Consider the following 16,860-nt stretch of genomic DNA (forward strand, 5'->3'; position numbering starts at 1 on the left):
TCGATTTTTTCATTTTCTAAAAAAAAATACTCGATTTTTTTCGTTTTTCCGAAAAAACTTGATTCGCATACAACCGATTCTAGGACCAGCACCTGTTGACCATTTCGTCGATAAATGATTCGCCAGTTGATATGATTTCATTCCTTTATGTTAATCTATTCTCTTCATTATCTTTTCCTTTGGAATAGGATTTTCTTCTTCGTTGTCTTGATCCTCAACAAGCGAGTTCGATTTTGAAACCATGAAGTCTTCTTCCTGGATAGGCGATTCTTCTGCTGTCTCGTAACCGCAATATGATTCTGAGTCTGAATGTGGTGAATATAGTTTTCTAGTTGGACGATGTACTGCCAATACTGACTCGAAAATGTCTGTCACGTTGTCTCTTTTCGGTATTTCGAGTCTAGATTTTTTGTTCCTAGCCGTTTCGACAATCTAAATAACGGTGGATTGGTGTATGAATCAGCGGATGGGTCCTCATTTATGTACTCGGTTTTCTCTTCGGATAACATCCTGCTTGAACTTTCGGTTTTGATGTTAGATGGTAATTTCTCTGAAGATTTTCCTCTAAAATGATGTTCCTGGTTCGTTTTCACTGGTTCGTCATCTTCTTCTGGGTTTTTCTGATATAAGAAAAATGACAATTAGAGAGTGAATCAAAGTATGCATTAGATTGATATATTCTACACTATATGCCACTGTCATTCTTTTTACCTGTACATCTGTAAGGTCGACATTATTCTCCTTAAGAAACGACACGAATTCTTGGAAATTTTCTTCTGTTGGGAGATAATGTCCACTGTGAGGCAAAACAACCTTTGAAATTGAAATATTTTACTGTCAGTATGCGAAACAAAGACAAAACAGAAATAAAAAGACGTAATCTATTTCACTTTCGTTCATACCTTAAGAACACCGTCTTCGACTACTAATCTACCAGCAGATAATGTGGCTCCGCCTGCTAGGAAGCTTGACTGTTGAAATGTGCCCTTGTTTTTTTGACCAACATACAAAGTCTTGGAAGTGCTAAGTACAAATATCCACTTAGCATCTTTTGTACTTTCAACTGGAATCCCTGTGTGTTTGTAAAAGAGCCTCTCATTCTCAATAATTACTTCATAAGCCTTTCTTTCCTCCTTCAAAAATAATTTTACGAGTTGTTACTTGACAGTTAAGTTATCTAATATTTCGGAGCTACAAAACATTGACATGAATACTAGACACGACACTGAGACGTGGACTTTATATTTGTTTGATAAATTTATATAATTGAGTGTAACCATATGCGCCGTGTCGGTGTCGGATACCAGACACCTTCAATTTAAAGTGTCGGTGCTACATACACTCTAGATGAAAGAAAAATTGATATGAAGGGAAGTAGGAAACTCATTGGACCCAAATATTTGATGCATTGCTGCTGAAGCTTTGATCTAGAACATCTCTCCGAGCCGAACTCCCTGCCACCCCCAATATCAAGCCTATATTTGGAGATAGGTTTAAATTTCATTGGCTTGGTTAGAATTTCCTTTTTGAAAGGAAAAAAAAGCCTAATTCTTTAATCTCTAATCTTACCAATAGAAGAAAAGTTGGTAACTATCACAGTGTAGCCATTGAACATAATAAAATTGGAGGTTATGGCCATAGCGATGTCGAGGGTCAATCTGCACAAGTCGAAAACCAATTAGAGACACCAATAGATTAAAGTCCTACTTCATAAAAAACTTAAATAAGAGTTTACAACATAAGTGCTTATGCGTAAGCCATTTATATAGCTTCGACAGTGACTTACTGCCTCTAGCCAGTGCTGCAAAGCAAGTTTACGAGCCTTCCTATCCTTAGATAGACCCTTTCCAACCTGTCATTTAAGGGAAAACAAAAGGTGAGACCAAAACAAATTACTAGTCTTTTAGCCAATAACATTATAATAATACACATGATATGAAAAAAATTACCTTGGCAGCTCTCTTTCTAGCCCGAGACCAACGTGAAATCGCAGTCTCAGGTTTTGTAAACACGATTTTTTGTTTTTTTTTTTCCGAAAAAATCTCGACTTTTCGTTTTTTCAAAAAAAACTCGATTTTTTCGTTTTTCTGAAGAAAAAACTCGACAGTTAGTTTTTCCGAAAAAAACTCGATTTTTTCGTTTTTCCCGAAAAAACTCGACTTTTTAATTATTTCGAAAAAACTCAATTTTTTTCGTTTTTCCCGAAAAAACTCGACTTTTTCGTTTTTTCGAAAAAAACTCGATTTTTTCATTTTCCCCGAAAACACTCGATTTTTTCATTTTCTAAAAAAAATACTCGATTTTTTTCGTTTTTCCGAAAAAACTTGATTCGCATACAACCGATTCTAGGACCAGCACCTGTTGACCATTTCGTCGATAAATGATTCGCCAGTTGATATGATTTCATTCCTTTATGTTAATCTATTCTCTTCATTATCTTTTCCATTGGAATAGGATTTTCTTCTTCGTTGTCTTGATCCTCAACAAGCGAGTTCGATTTTGAAACCATGAAGTCTTCTTCCTGGATAGGCGATTCTTCTGCTGTCTCGTAACCGCAATATGATTCTGAGTCTGAATGTGGTGAATATAGTTTTCTAGTTGGACGATGTACTGCCAATACTGACTCGAAAATGTCTGTCACGTTGTCTCTTTTCGGTATTTCGAGTCTAGATTTTTTGTTCCTAGTCGTTTCGACAATCTAAATAACGGTGGATTGGTGTATGAATCAGCGGATGGATCCTCATTTATGTACTCGGTTTTCTCTTCGGATAACATGCTGCTTGAACTTTCGGTTTTGATGTTAGATGGTAATTTCTCTGAAGATTTTCCTCTAAAATGATGTTCCTGGTTCGTTTTCACTGGTTCGTCATCTTCTTCTGGGTTTTTCTGATATAAGAAAAATGACAATTAGAGAGTGAATCAAAGTATGCATTAGATTGATATATTCTACACTATATGCCACTGTCATTCTTTTTACCTGTACATCTGTAAGGTCGACATTATTCTCCTTAAGAAACGACACGAATTCTTGGAAATTTTCTTCTGTTGGGAGATAATGTCCACTGTGAGGCAAAACAACCTTTGAAATTGAAATATTTTACTGTCAGTATGCGAAACAAAGACAAAACAGAAATAAAAAGACGTAATCTATTTCACTTTCGTTCATACCTTAAGAACACCGTCTTCGACTACTAATCTACCAGCAGATAATGTGGCTCCGCCTGCTAGGAAGCTTGACTGTTGAAATGTGCCCTTGTTTTTTTGACCAACATACAAAGTCTTGGAAGTGCTAAGTACAAATATCCACTTAGCATCTTTTGTACTTTCAACTGGAATCCCTGTGTGTTTGTAAAAGAGCCTCTCATTCTCAATAATTACTTCATAAGCCTTTCTTTCCTCCTTCAAAAATAATTTTACGAGTTGTTACTTGACAGTTAAGTTATCTAATATTTCGGAGCTACAAAACATTGACATGAATACTAGACACGACACTGAGACGTGGACTTTATATTTGTTTGATAAATTTATATAATTGAGTGTAACCATATGCGTCGTGTCGGTGTCGGATACCAGACACCTTCAATTTAAAGTGTCGGTGCTACATACACTCTAGATGAAAGAAAAATTGATATGAAGGGAAGTAGGAAACTCATTGGACCCAAATATTTGATGCATTGCTGCTGAAGCTTTGATCTAGAACATCTCTCCGAGCCGAACTCCCTGCCACCCCCAATATCAAGCCTATATTTGGAGATAGGTTTAAATTTCATTGGCTTGGTTAGAATTTCCTTTTTGAAAGGAAAAAAAAGCCTAATTCTTTAATCTCTAATCTTACCAATAGAAGAAAAGTTGGTAACTATCACAGTGTAGCCATTGAACATAATAAAATTGGAGGTTATGGCCATAGCGATGTCGAGGGTCAATCTGCACAAGTCGAAAACCAATTAGAGACACCAATAGATTAAAGTCCTACTTCATAAAAAACTTAAATAAGAGTTTACAACATAAGTGCTTATGCATAAGCCATTTATATAGCTTCGACAGTGACTTACTGCCTCTAGCCAGTGCTGCAAAGCAAGTTTACGAGCCTTCCTATCCTTAGATAGACCCTTTCCAACCTGTCATTTAAGGGAAAACAAAAGGTGAGACCAAAACAAATTACTAGTCTTTTAGCCAATAACATTATAATAATACACATGATATGAAAAAAATTACCTTGGCAGCTCTCTTTCTAGCCCGAGACCAACGTGAAATCGCAGTCTCAGGTTTTGTAAACACGATTTTTTGTTTTTTTTTTTCCGAAAAAATCTCGACTTTTCGTTTTTTCAAAAAAAACTCGATTTTTTCGTTTTTCTGAAGAAAAAACTCGACAGTTAGTTTTTCCGAAAAAAACTCGATTTTTTCGTTTTTCCCGAAAAAACTCGACTTTTTAATTATTTCGAAAAAACTCAATTTTTTTCGTTTTTCCCGAAAAAACTCGACTTTTTCGTTTTTTCGAAAAAAACTCGATTTTTTCATTTTCCCCGAAAACACTCGATTTTTTCATTTTCTAAAAAAAATACTCGATTTTTTTCGTTTTTCCGAAAAAACTTGATTCGCATACAACCGATTCTAGGACCAGCACCTGTTGACCATTTCGTCGATAAATGATTCGCCAGTTGATATGATTTCATTCCTTTATGTTAATCTATTCTCTTCATTATCTTTTCCATTGGAATAGGATTTTCTTCTTCGTTGTCTTGATCCTCAACAAGCGAGTTCGATTTTGAAACCATGAAGTCTTCTTCCTGGATAGGCGATTCTTCTGCTGTCTCGTAACCGCAATATGATTCTGAGTCTGAATGTGGTGAATATAGTTTTCTAGTTGGACGATGTACTGCCAATACTGACTCGAAAATGTCTGTCACGTTGTCTCTTTTCGGTATTTCGAGTCTAGATTTTTTGTTCCTAGTCGTTTCGACAATCTAAATAACGGTGGATTGGTGTATGAATCAGCGGATGGATCCTCATTTATGTACTCGGTTTTCTCTTCGGATAACATCCTGCTTGAACTTTCGGTTTTGATGTTAGATGGTAATTTCTCTGAAGATTTTCCTCTAAAATGATGTTCCTGGTTCGTTTTCACTGGTTCGTCATCTTCTTCTGGGTTTTTCTGATATAAGAAAAATGACAATTAGAGAGTGAATCAAAGTATGCATTAGATTGATATATTCTACACTATATGCCACTGTCATTCTTTTTACCTGTACATCTGTAAGGTCGACATTATTCTCCTTAAGAAACGACACGAATTCTTGGAAATTTTCTTCTGTTGGGAGATAATGTCCACTGTGAGGCAAAACAACCTTTGAAATTGAAATATTTTACTGTCAGTATGCGAAACAAAGACAAAACAGAAATAAAAAGACGTAATCTATTTCACTTTCGTTCATACCTTAAGAACACCGTCTTCGACTACTAATCTACCAGCAGATAATGTGGCTCCGCCTGCTAGGAAGCTTGACTGTTGAAATGTGCCCTTGTTTTTTTGACCAACATACAAAGTCTTGGAAGTGTTAAGTACAAATATCCACTTAGCATCTTTTGTACTTTCAACTGGAATCCCTGTGTGTTTGTAAAAGAGCCTCTCATTCTCAATAATTACTTCATAAGCCTTTCTTTCCTCCTTCAAAAATAATTTTACGAGTTGTTACTTGACAGTTAAGTTATCTAATATTTCGGAGCTACAAAACATTGACATGAATACTAGACACGACACTGAGACGTGGACTTTATATTTGTTTGATAAATTTATATAATTGAGTGTAACCATATGCGTCGTGTCGGTGTCGGATACCAGACACCTTCAATTTAAAGTGTCGGTGCTACATACACTCTAGATGAAAGAAAAATTGATATGAAGGGAAGTAGGAAACTCATTGGACCCAAATATTTGATGCATTGCTGCTGAAGCTTTGATCTAGAACATCTCTCCGAGCCGAACTCCCTGCCACCCCCAATATCAAGCCTATATTTGGAGATAGGTTTAAATTTCATTGGCTTGGTTAGAATTTCCTTTTTGAAAGGAAAAAAAAGCCTAATTCTTTAATCTCTAATCTTACCAATAGAAGAAAAGTTGGTAACTATCACAGTGTAGCCATTGAACATAATAAAATTGGAGGTTATGGCCATAGCGATGTCGAGGGTCAATCTGCACAAGTCGAAAACCAATTAGAGACACCAATAGATTAAAGTCCTACTTCATAAAAAACTTAAATAAGAGTTTACAACATAAGTGCTTATGCATAAGCCATTTATATAGCTTCGACAGTGACTTACTGCCTCTAGCCAGTGCTGCAAAGCAAGTTTACGAGCCTTCCTATCCTTAGATAGACCCTTTCCAACCTGTCATTTAAGGGAAAACAAAAGGTGAGACCAAAACAAATTACTAGTCTTTTAGCCAATAACATTATAATAATACACATGATATGAAAAAAATTACCTTGGCAGCTCTCTTTCTAGCCCGAGACCAACGTGAAATCGCAGTCTCAGGTTTTGTAAACACGATTTTTTGTTTTTTTTTTTCCGAAAAAATCTCGACTTTTCGTTTTTTCAAAAAATCTCGATTTTTTCGTTTTTCTGAAGAAAAAACTCGACAGTTAGTTTTTCCGAAAAAAACTCGATTTTTTCGTTTTTCCCGAAAAAACTCGACTTTTTAATTATTTCGAAAAAACTCAATTTTTTTCGTTTTTCCCGAAAAAACTCGACTTTTTTGTTTTTTCGAAAAAAACTCGATTTTTTCATTTTCCCCGAAAACACTCGATTTTTTCATTTTCAGAAAAAAAAACTCGATTTTTTTCGTTTTTCCGAAAAAACTTGATTCGCATACAACCGATTCTAGGACCAGCACCTGTTGACCATTTCGTCGATAAATGATTCGCCAGTTGATATGATTTCATTCCTTTATGTTAATCTATTCTCTTCATTATCTTTTCCTTTGGAATAGGATTTTCTTCTTCGTTGTCTTGATCCTCAACAAGCGAGTTCGATTTTGAAACCATGAAGTCTTCTTCCTGGATTGGCGATTCTTCTGCTGTCTCGTAACCGCAATATGATTCTGAGTCTGAATGTGGTGAATATAGTTTTCTAGTTGGACGATGTACTGCCAATACTGACTCGAAAATGTCTGTCACGTTGTCTCTTTTCGGTATTTCGAGTCTAGATTTTTTGTTCCTAGCCGTTTCGACAATCTAAATAACGGTGGATTGGTGTATGAATCAGCGGATGGATCCTCATTTATGTACTCGGTTTTCTCTTCGGATAACATGCTGCTTGAACTTTCGGTTTTGATGTTAGATGGTAATTTCTCTGAAGATTTTCCTCTAAAATGATGTTCCTGGTTCGTTTTCACTGGTTCGTCATCTTCTTCTGGGTTTTTCTGATATAAGAAAAATGACAATTAGAGAGTGAATCAAAGTATGCATTAGATTGATATATTCTACACTATATGCCACTGTCATTCTTTTTACCTGTACATCTGTAAGGTCGACATTATTCTCCTTAAGAAACGACACGAATTCTTGGAAATTTTCTTCTGTTGGGAGATAATGTCCACTGTGAGGCCAAACAACCTTTGAAATTGAAATATTTTACTGTCAGTATGCGAAACAAAGACAAAACAGAAATAAAAAGACGTAATCTATTTCACTTTCGTTCATACCTTAAGAACACCGTCTTCGGCTACTAATCTACCAACAGACAATGTGGCTCCGCCTGCTAGGAAGCTTGAATGTTGAAATGTGCCCTTGTTTTTTTGACCAACATACAAAGTCTTGGAAGTGCTAAGTACAAATATCCACTTAGCATCTTTTGTACTTTCAACTGGAATCCCTGTGTGTTTGTAAAAGAGCCTCTCATTCTCAATAATTACTTCATAAGCCTTTCTTTCCTCCTTCAAAAATAATTTTACGAGTTGTTACTTGACAGTTAAGTTATCTAATATTTCAGAGCTTCAAAAATTTGACATAAATACTAGACACGACACTAAGATGTGGACTTTATATTTGTTTGATAAATTTATATAATTGAGTGTAACCATATGCGTCGTGTCGGTGTCGGATACCAGACACCTTCAATTTAAAGTGTCGGTGCTACATACACTCTAGATGAAAGAAAAATTGATATGAAGGGAAGTAGGAAACTCATTGGACCCAAATATTTGATGCATTGCTGCTGAAGCTTTGATCTAGAACATCTCTCCGAGCCGAACTCCCTGCCACCCCCAATATCAAGCCTACATTTGGAGATAGGTTTAAATTTCATTGGCTTGGTTAGAATTTCCTTTTTGAAAGGAAAAAAAAGCCTAATTCTTTAATCTCTAATCTTACCAATAGAAGAAAAGTTGGTAACTATCACAGTGTAGCCATTGAACATAATAAAATTGGAGGTTATGGCCATAGCGATGTCGAGGGTCAATCTGCACAAGTCGAAAACCAATCAGAGACACCAATAGATTTAAGTCCTACTTCATAAAAAACTTAAATAAGAGTTTACAACATAAGTGCTCATGCGTAAGCCATTTATATAGCTTCGACAGTGACTTACTGCCTCTAGCCAGTGCTGCAAAGCAAGTTTACGAGCCTTCCTATCCTTAGATAGACCCTTTCCAACCTGTCATTTAAGGGAAAACAAAAGGTGAGACCAAAACAAATTACTAGTCTTTTAGCCAATAACATTATAATAATACACATGATATGAACAAAATTACCTTGGCAGCTCTCTTTCTAGCCCGAGACCAACGTGAAATCGCAGTCTCAGGTTTTGTAATGTCGAAAGTACTCGATTTTTTGTTTTTTTTGAAAAAAACACGATTTTTTGTTTTTTTTTCCGAAAAAATCTCGACTTTTCGTTTTTTCGAAAAAAACTCGATTTTTTCGTTTTTCTGAAGAAAAAAAACTTGACTTTTTCGTTTTTTCGATAAAACTCAATTGTTTCATTTTCCCTGAAAAAACTCGACTTTTTTGATTTTCTGGTTTTTCTGAAAAAATACGATTCTTAGTTTTTCCGAAAAAAAAACTCGCATTACGTTTTTGCGAAAAAATCAATTTTTTGTTATTTCGAAAAAACTCGATTTTTCGTTTTTCGAAAAAATACGATTTTTGGTTTTTTAAAAAAATTAGATTTTTTGTTTTTTTCGGAAAAAACTCAATATTTCAATTTTATGAAGAAACTCAATTTTTTGTATTTTCAAATTTTATTATTTTTTTAAAAAATAATTTAAACTCATTTAAAGTATAAAATAAAAACAATCCATTGGATTAAGAAAATGTGTTGGATGAATTGGATTTATCCATGTATATAAATGGATGGCTTTAATCCATCCATTAACTTATTTTTTATTTGGTGGATGGATTGGATGGATTTTTTGATGGATGGATTTTAGCTTAATGGATCCAATTGCCACCCCTAGTATTAATGCTATCACCAAAACTCTGGGTTTCAATTTTATTTAATTTTAATTGAACAAAATATCTCTTCAAAGCTCCAATACATATATATTCACAAAGAAGTGTGCATGAAAACCAACATAGCTGAAAAACAAAATGAAAAAAACACTATTTTACTAATTAGCACATAACTTAGTCACTAATGCCACCTTAAGACTGTGTACACTTTTCCTCTGTGACTTACATATTCAAGATGCATACAAGGGAAAATATAAAAAAGAATTTTGTCTTGAAGTTTCCAATAACTTACCATTCATATATGTAATCATTTCCTTCAAATGAAGAAGCTAGAAATGACTAAGGTTGAGTACCTGTGGGAATCTTACTCATTGTATGAAAGGTTCAAGTAAGAAAGGAATGAAAGGCTTGCAAGTTGCACAGGAATTTCACTAACCAAAGAGTTATATATAGAAGACGGAATTTCACTTGAGAGACCGTTGTTTGAAAAGTTGAGAACATGGATTGATTTGAATTTCATCAACACTTCTGGTATCGGTCCTTCAAATTAATTGGATGAGAAATCAATGACTGTGAAGATTGTTAGAATCTTAACTAGACTTATTTGTTGACCTTTATTAGAAATTGTCACACTTTCTTGATAATGTGAGCTCTCAGTATCCCATATGTGGATAAAGTCTAATACACCATCATCTTCATCATGCATCATTCTTTCCCATGATGTGAAATATTTTGCAGGTAGGTTTCCATTGAATTTGGTGAAAGCAATATCGACCATTTGAATCATTTTCCAAGGCATATTTTCGAGCGAGAGTGAACATTCTAGGGAACCATAGAATTTGTAGTTCTGCAAAACCAAGACACTAAGTGCTGGTATGTTCTTCAAGAAGCACGAAAAATGGCCAACAATTTCATTTGATCCAATGTCCAATACCTTTAATGATGAGCAGTGGGAGAGAGACTTGGGAATTTGCCCATGTAAGAAATTTTCATGAAATTTTAAAGTCCTTAACGAACAAGTAGTCGGAAAGGTATCTGGTATGGGAAAAGTGAGATTGTTCTTGCTCAAATTTAATGCCTTAAGGGTACTACCGTACTAGTCATTGTCATTAAACACGCAGGTATGGTTCCAGAAATTTTATTGATGGAAAGATCAAGCCCTTTAAAATTTGAAGCACTGCATATGGAAAGATGGATACTTCCATGTAAATCATTATTTGAGAGAAAGAAAAGTTGTGGAAGACAAGTACTTACCAATATCTTGTAGCATAACAAAAATTTTGTTGGTTGAGTAATCCAAATAAAATGCATATTTAGCAAAAATAGGTATTGATCCTTGCAATTGGTTGTTATGAACGTCAAGAACCCTAAGATTGGGAGTAATACTTTGCATAGGTCCTTCAAAACCAATGATAAAATTGTGAGAAATATTAAGCTCATATGAACTTGTAGTTTCCAAATCCAATATGGCACTATTCCTTGAATCTGGTTATCTGAAAAGTCTAGATTGGTCAATGTGGATTGATTTATCAAGAAAATAAGGAAAATTTTCAAGTTGCATATTGCCAATTTTAGAATATTTAGTTTGTGAGTAAAAGGAACATCATCATGTGCCAATTTTAGAATATTTAATAAGTTGTTGTATGAAAGGTCCAATATAGATAAATTTCTAAGTTTAAAGTCAATAGATCTAAGTATATGTCAGTAGTATGAAGTTTGACAATGAATTTGGAAGTTTTCCATTGAATTGAGAATAAGAAAGATCCAAATTAGATAACTTCCTCAGGTTTCCAATAGAGTGCGGTAATGCTCCAGGGAAGTTTGTGTAACTGATGCTAATGCAATCAAGAGATTCACTTATTGAGTAGTCTGGAAATGAACCATGGAGATTGTAGTTCATTGATAAGTCAATAACCGACAGGGTTCCAATTTGGAAAATCTTTTATGGAAATGTACCTGTTAATCCACAATCTGAAAGACGTAAAGTGATAAGATTTTTAAAATTGGCAAACGATTCTGGCACTGGAGATGAAAATTTGTTCCCATCGATAATAATGATGTATAGGTTTTCTAGTTTTGATAGGGAAGAATCAAGAGGTCCTGATAGAATACAACATGACATGCTCAATTCTTGCAGGTCAAAGAGCGATAACAAAATATTGCTCCATTCATGTCCTTGAATAGTTATACTTATACCATCTAGATATAGTATCCTAATCTTGGTCAGCTTCTTGAGGCTCAAAAGACTCCTGAAGTTGTCAAATCCACATGAGATTGATTCTTTACGCACGTCAAGGCCAACAACTTGTCCTTCGTTGTTACATGTTACACCACTCCAAATGCAATAAGAAACGTTTTGATTCCCCTGCTCCAGCTTTCCGTTACTTCCTATCTGGAATGTGAGACTGTTTCTTAATCGGAGCAACAAGGATTGTTGATTCTCAAAAAATTTGGCAAACGCAACAGTGATATGCATGCAGTAGCAGCGGAGAAGGAAGGAAAACAATGAAACTAATGTAACTCTAATTGTTGTTAATTACTCTTAATGTCAACCACACAACACAAGACAAAACTGACAAGACATAAGTGACAAATGATGGTCTTATGAAGTTGCAAACAGAAGAGAAGTTTCGTGGAACAAGACCATAATGTTCCAAGGCATCTAAACAGTGTATCATTTCAAAGTAAATGTCAAAATAATTACCATCTAGTGTGTTATGGAAAAACACTTTTGAAGTTCCATTAGGTTACTTTGATTAATGATAATTTCCAAGTCTTCCAAATCTATTACTAAACTCATTTTTTTCCCATTCGCATTTAGACCGTTAGTTAGTTATCCATTATTAAATATTCCATAAAACATGTATTCAGAATATCATATTTAGTGGTTGTTGACAAAGGGTATAAAAGAAGTTTTGTTAAAAAAAAAAACAGTCTGGAGGACATAACCAAATTAATTTAAAGATAAATTGCAAAGGTCAACAACAACTTAAGTTATTTAAATTTTTTTTTTTATAAGCAAGGAATGATATTAAACGAGTACTAGGGGTACTCGAACCCGCTTACAAAAGAGGAGCGGAAAGCTCGGAAACAAAAGAAATTACTAATCAACTGAATTCTACGTTAAAATTCTAACAGCTTCACTTCCATTGAAGAGCAAATATAAAATACTATTAGCACACACATTAAAACTAATTAGCACACACATAAAATACAATTATACTAATTAGCACACACATTAATACTAATATAAAATACTATTGAACAACAAATATGTCACTACCACCTTAAAACTGTGTAAGTTTGTCCTCTGTGGGTTTCATATTCCAGGTGCATCCAAGGAAATATTTTGCACAAAATTTTGTCTGCAAGTTTCCAATAGCCTACCCTCCATTTCTTCCAAAACATGATCGGACCAATAATCATTCCGAGTCCAAAAATAAATCCCAATTCTACACTTAAAAAGTTCCAGTCTATTGAACAAACTAGTCTTCCACATGTTGGTTGTGGATGCAAGTCATTCCTTCTACCATCTGTTTTTTCAATTAATGGAGGGCCATATAGTCCATGATTCCCTTCAAATGAAGAAGCTTGGAATGTTTGAAGTTGAGTACCCGTTGGGATCTTCCCCGCCAAATGATTGAAGGAGAGGTTCAAAGAAGAAAGGAATGATAGACTTGCTAGTGACACTGGAATTTCACCAACTAAATAGTTATTTGAGAGGTCCAAGGACTCTAACTCTTTCAAGTTTCCTATGGAAGATGGAATTTTACCTGTGAGACCATTATTTGAAAAATTCAAAATATAAAGTGCTTTCAATTCCTTCAACAACTCGGGTATTGGTCCATCAAAAGAATTGGATGAGAAATCAATGGCTTTAAAAATTTTCAAAATTCTAACCCACTCCTGTTGTTGGCCTTTGCATGTAACTGTAACACTATCTTTATAGTATGAGTTGATGTAACTCTTCGACTGGAGGTTGAAGTCTGATACATCCCCATCTTCATCAAGCATCATTCTTTTCTAAGTAACGAAATACTTTTCAGATAGTTTTCCATTGAAATTGTTGAAAGCAATATCCATAATCTGAATCATTTTCCAAGGCTTATTTTTTACCAAATGTGAACATTCAATGGAACCATAAAATTTATTGTTCCGCAAAACCAAGACAAGTAGTGTTGAAATGTTATTTAAAAAGCATGGAAAATGATCAACAATTTCATTTGTTCCAATGTCCAATATCTCTAATGATGAGCAATGGGAGAGAGACTTGGGAATTGGCCCATGTAAGTGATTTCCATGGAAGTTCAAGCTTCTTACAACACAAGAATTTGGAAACATATCTGGTATATGGATAGTGAGATTGTTGTCTCTCAAGTTTAATGCCTTAAGGGTACCGGTCATTGTGATTAAACATGGAGGAATAGTTCCAAAAAAGTTGTTATGGGAAATATCAAGAAATAGAAGTTGTGAAGCATTGCATAAGTTAGGAATGAGTCCATGTAAATTATTGTTAGAAAAAGATAGAAATTCCATGGATGATAGTTTACTACCAATATCATGTGGGATAACGGAAAAATTATTGTTTGAGTAGTCCACAAAATAGGCATCTTTAGGAAAAACAGGTATTGACCCGTGCAGTTTGTTGTTATGAAGGTCAAGACGTTCCAATTTGGAAGTAAGAATTTGAAAAGGTCCTTCCAAATTAGTAAGTAGATTGTGAGAAACATTAAAGGCTGCAAGATCTCTTAATTTCCATATCCAATTTGGTATTTTTCCTTGGATTCGGTTATTTGAAAGGTCTAGAGAGAACAATGTTGATTGATTTATCAAGAAACTAGGGAATGACTTCAAGTTGCAGGATGCCAAACGCAAAATAGAAAAGTTTGGAATTAAAGCCAAATCAACATTTGCAACATTCACATCGACTGATATGTTGTTGTAAGATAGGTTAAGTCTAGTTAAATTTCTAAGTTTCAAAACCGCATTTAGCTGCAATGACCCATTGAACTGGTTGAATGAAAGATAAATCACCTCCAATGATGGGAGTGTAAAAAGGGATGAAGGAATTGCACCGCTAAGATCATTATAAGAAAGTTGTAAGTAGGTAAGGTGTGTGAGGTTTAATAATGACTTGGGAAATGTTCCATAAAGTTTACAATCAGAGAGATCCAATTCAGATAAGAGTCTCATGTGTGGAACTGTTCCAGAGAAGTTTGTGGAACCTAATCTAATGCTACGAAGAGACACACCCATTGAATAGTGTGGAAATGAAGTATGGAGATTGTTGTTGTATGATAAGTGAATAACAGAAAGTGTTTCAATTTGAAATATCTTTTGTGGAAATATACCAATCAATCCACAATCTACAAGACTGAGGGTTGTTAGTTTTTTAAAATTAGCAAATGTTTCTGGAACAGATGATGAAAAATTGTTTCCATCAAGAACAATGACAGATAGGTTCACTAGTTTTGTGAGGGAAGAATCAAGGGGTCCTGATAGATCACATTCAGACATACTCAACTCTTGCAGTTCACGCAGCGGAAACAAAGCATTTCCCCATTCCTGTCCCATAGTTGATATATTTATACGATCTAGATACAAGTGCGTAAGTCTGGTCAGATTTTGGACAAATGCTTGCAGATTTTGGTTCTCTTGAAAGTTTGTCAACCCTTGTTCTCTTGAAAATACATCAATAGAAGAGAGATCAAGAGTAACTAACCTTGTAAGCTTTGAAATCTCCATAGGAAACTTCTCCACGGTGAAAGAATTTGACAAATTCAGGTAACTCAACATCACCAACTTGCTGAATCCAGATGGAATCGGAGAATTGAAATAGTTATAAGCCAAATTCAATTTTTGAAGATATTGGAGACTAAAAAGACTACTCGCATTATCAAATCCACCCGAGATTGATTCTTCACTCAAATCAAGGACAATAACATGTCCCTCATTGTCACATGTTACACCACTCCAATTACAGCAAGCAGTGTTTTCATTCCACGAATTTAGTTTGGTGGAAATTTGAGGATCAAATGTGAGATTGTTTTTAAATTGGAGTAACAATGATTGTTGATCTTGGAGACATTTGGCAGAGACAACAACAGTATCATATATGAAGCAGAAGCAGAGAAGGAATGAAAGCAATGTAATTTTCATGGTTATTTTGACCTGCACTTAGAGATGTGAGAAATGATATTCTTATAGATGTTGTTGAAGGATGGAAAAGTATACTATTAGAAGTTTCGTTGAAGAAGAGCAGTGTGGAAAATAAAATTGTTCACTAGGAATGATTTCCATTCAGTTTTGACAGGTAGACTAACCTTTTTGTTTTCTAGTATCTGATTATGCTACAACTCCTAAAAACAAGTCATAATAAAAACTCAAAACATTCACTAACTACATGGCTCTATAGTATTTTCTTATATTTTATAAATTTTATATTTAAAAAATTCTTCACTTTTTTAAATTATGATTTAAAATATATTTTGTATTACAATTTAGTTTCCTAAATAGAAGGATTAAAGAGTTTAAATGAAGTTTTTGCACAAACCCTATATGTCGTATACCGTTGGTATTTTAATTTGTGTTTCATTAATAAGGGATTTTTCTTTAGTATATAGATGATGTTCCAATTTATATCGTATATTCTTTAATCAAATAAGAGTTTTGTAGAAAGGGTCACAAAAATTGAATAGTCTTTTAAGTGTTATAATTTTTCATACAAATAAATGGGATATTTATTTAGTCGAGTGATTATAACCGGATACTTTCTCTTTAGTTAGTTAGAATACAAAAAAACTCTTAAGAATCTTCGTTATCTAGCTAATATATTGTAGAGTCATTTTTGTGACTTTGTGTGATACAAAATTGTGATTGAGTTTAATTTGAATGATTCAATTGTTTGATCTCAAGGTTTCTTCCAAGTAATGTTTGTAGTCATCTTCATATCTTGCCAAATTTCAAGTAAATGACTCTTGACTAAATGAAAAACACTCATACATTAAGGAACCAACAAAATAGCATTCAATAAAATGATTTCTCAAACAAACTGTGCCACTAATAAATAAAAATAAATATCATCAAGAACAATATTAAAATTAAAAACTTGATTTGTCCAAACAATAATGAGATGATTTGTCACTCTAAGAAAATATCTTATCCTCTCTTAAAATCTGCTTGCATCTATTGAAGGAAAAACCAGATGATAAAAGGCAGGATGAGCTGCATCATCAACTTGGATATTGTGGAAGGCTAGCTTGTTCAATAAATTGGAATTTTTCAAGTTTAGAATTTGGAATTTTCATTGAAGTGTTGAGCTTTGATTTGTTTTTGAGTTTGGAAGCATCACATGTCTTCCATTTTATCTATAGTTTTTCAGATATATCTCATTAATAATTCACCATGACTTTAAAAA

At 34.2% G+C, this 16,860-nt stretch overlaps 5 pseudogenes; all 5 read right to left on the reverse strand.

Moving 5' to 3' along the window:
* Positions 1 to 9: 9 nt before the first annotated feature.
* On the reverse strand, positions 10 to 2,280 carry LOC131604292 (IQ domain-containing protein IQM6-like; annotated as a pseudogene).
* On the reverse strand, positions 2,277 to 4,546 carry LOC131604293 (IQ domain-containing protein IQM6-like; annotated as a pseudogene).
* Positions 4,543 to 8,824, reverse strand: LOC131604294 (IQ domain-containing protein IQM2-like; annotated as a pseudogene).
* Positions 8,825 to 9,624: 800 nt separating this feature from the next.
* On the reverse strand, positions 9,625 to 11,969 carry LOC131604295 (receptor-like protein 6; annotated as a pseudogene).
* Positions 11,970 to 12,622: 653 nt separating this feature from the next.
* On the reverse strand, positions 12,623 to 15,602 carry LOC131606357 (receptor-like protein 7; annotated as a pseudogene).
* Positions 15,603 to 16,860: the final 1,258 nt, after the last annotated feature.

Source organism: Vicia villosa, linkage group LG5, assembly GCF_029867415.1.
Source record: "Vicia villosa cultivar HV-30 ecotype Madison, WI linkage group LG5, Vvil1.0, whole genome shotgun sequence".
In the NCBI taxonomy this organism is placed as follows: Eukaryota; Viridiplantae; Streptophyta; class Magnoliopsida; order Fabales; family Fabaceae; genus Vicia; species Vicia villosa.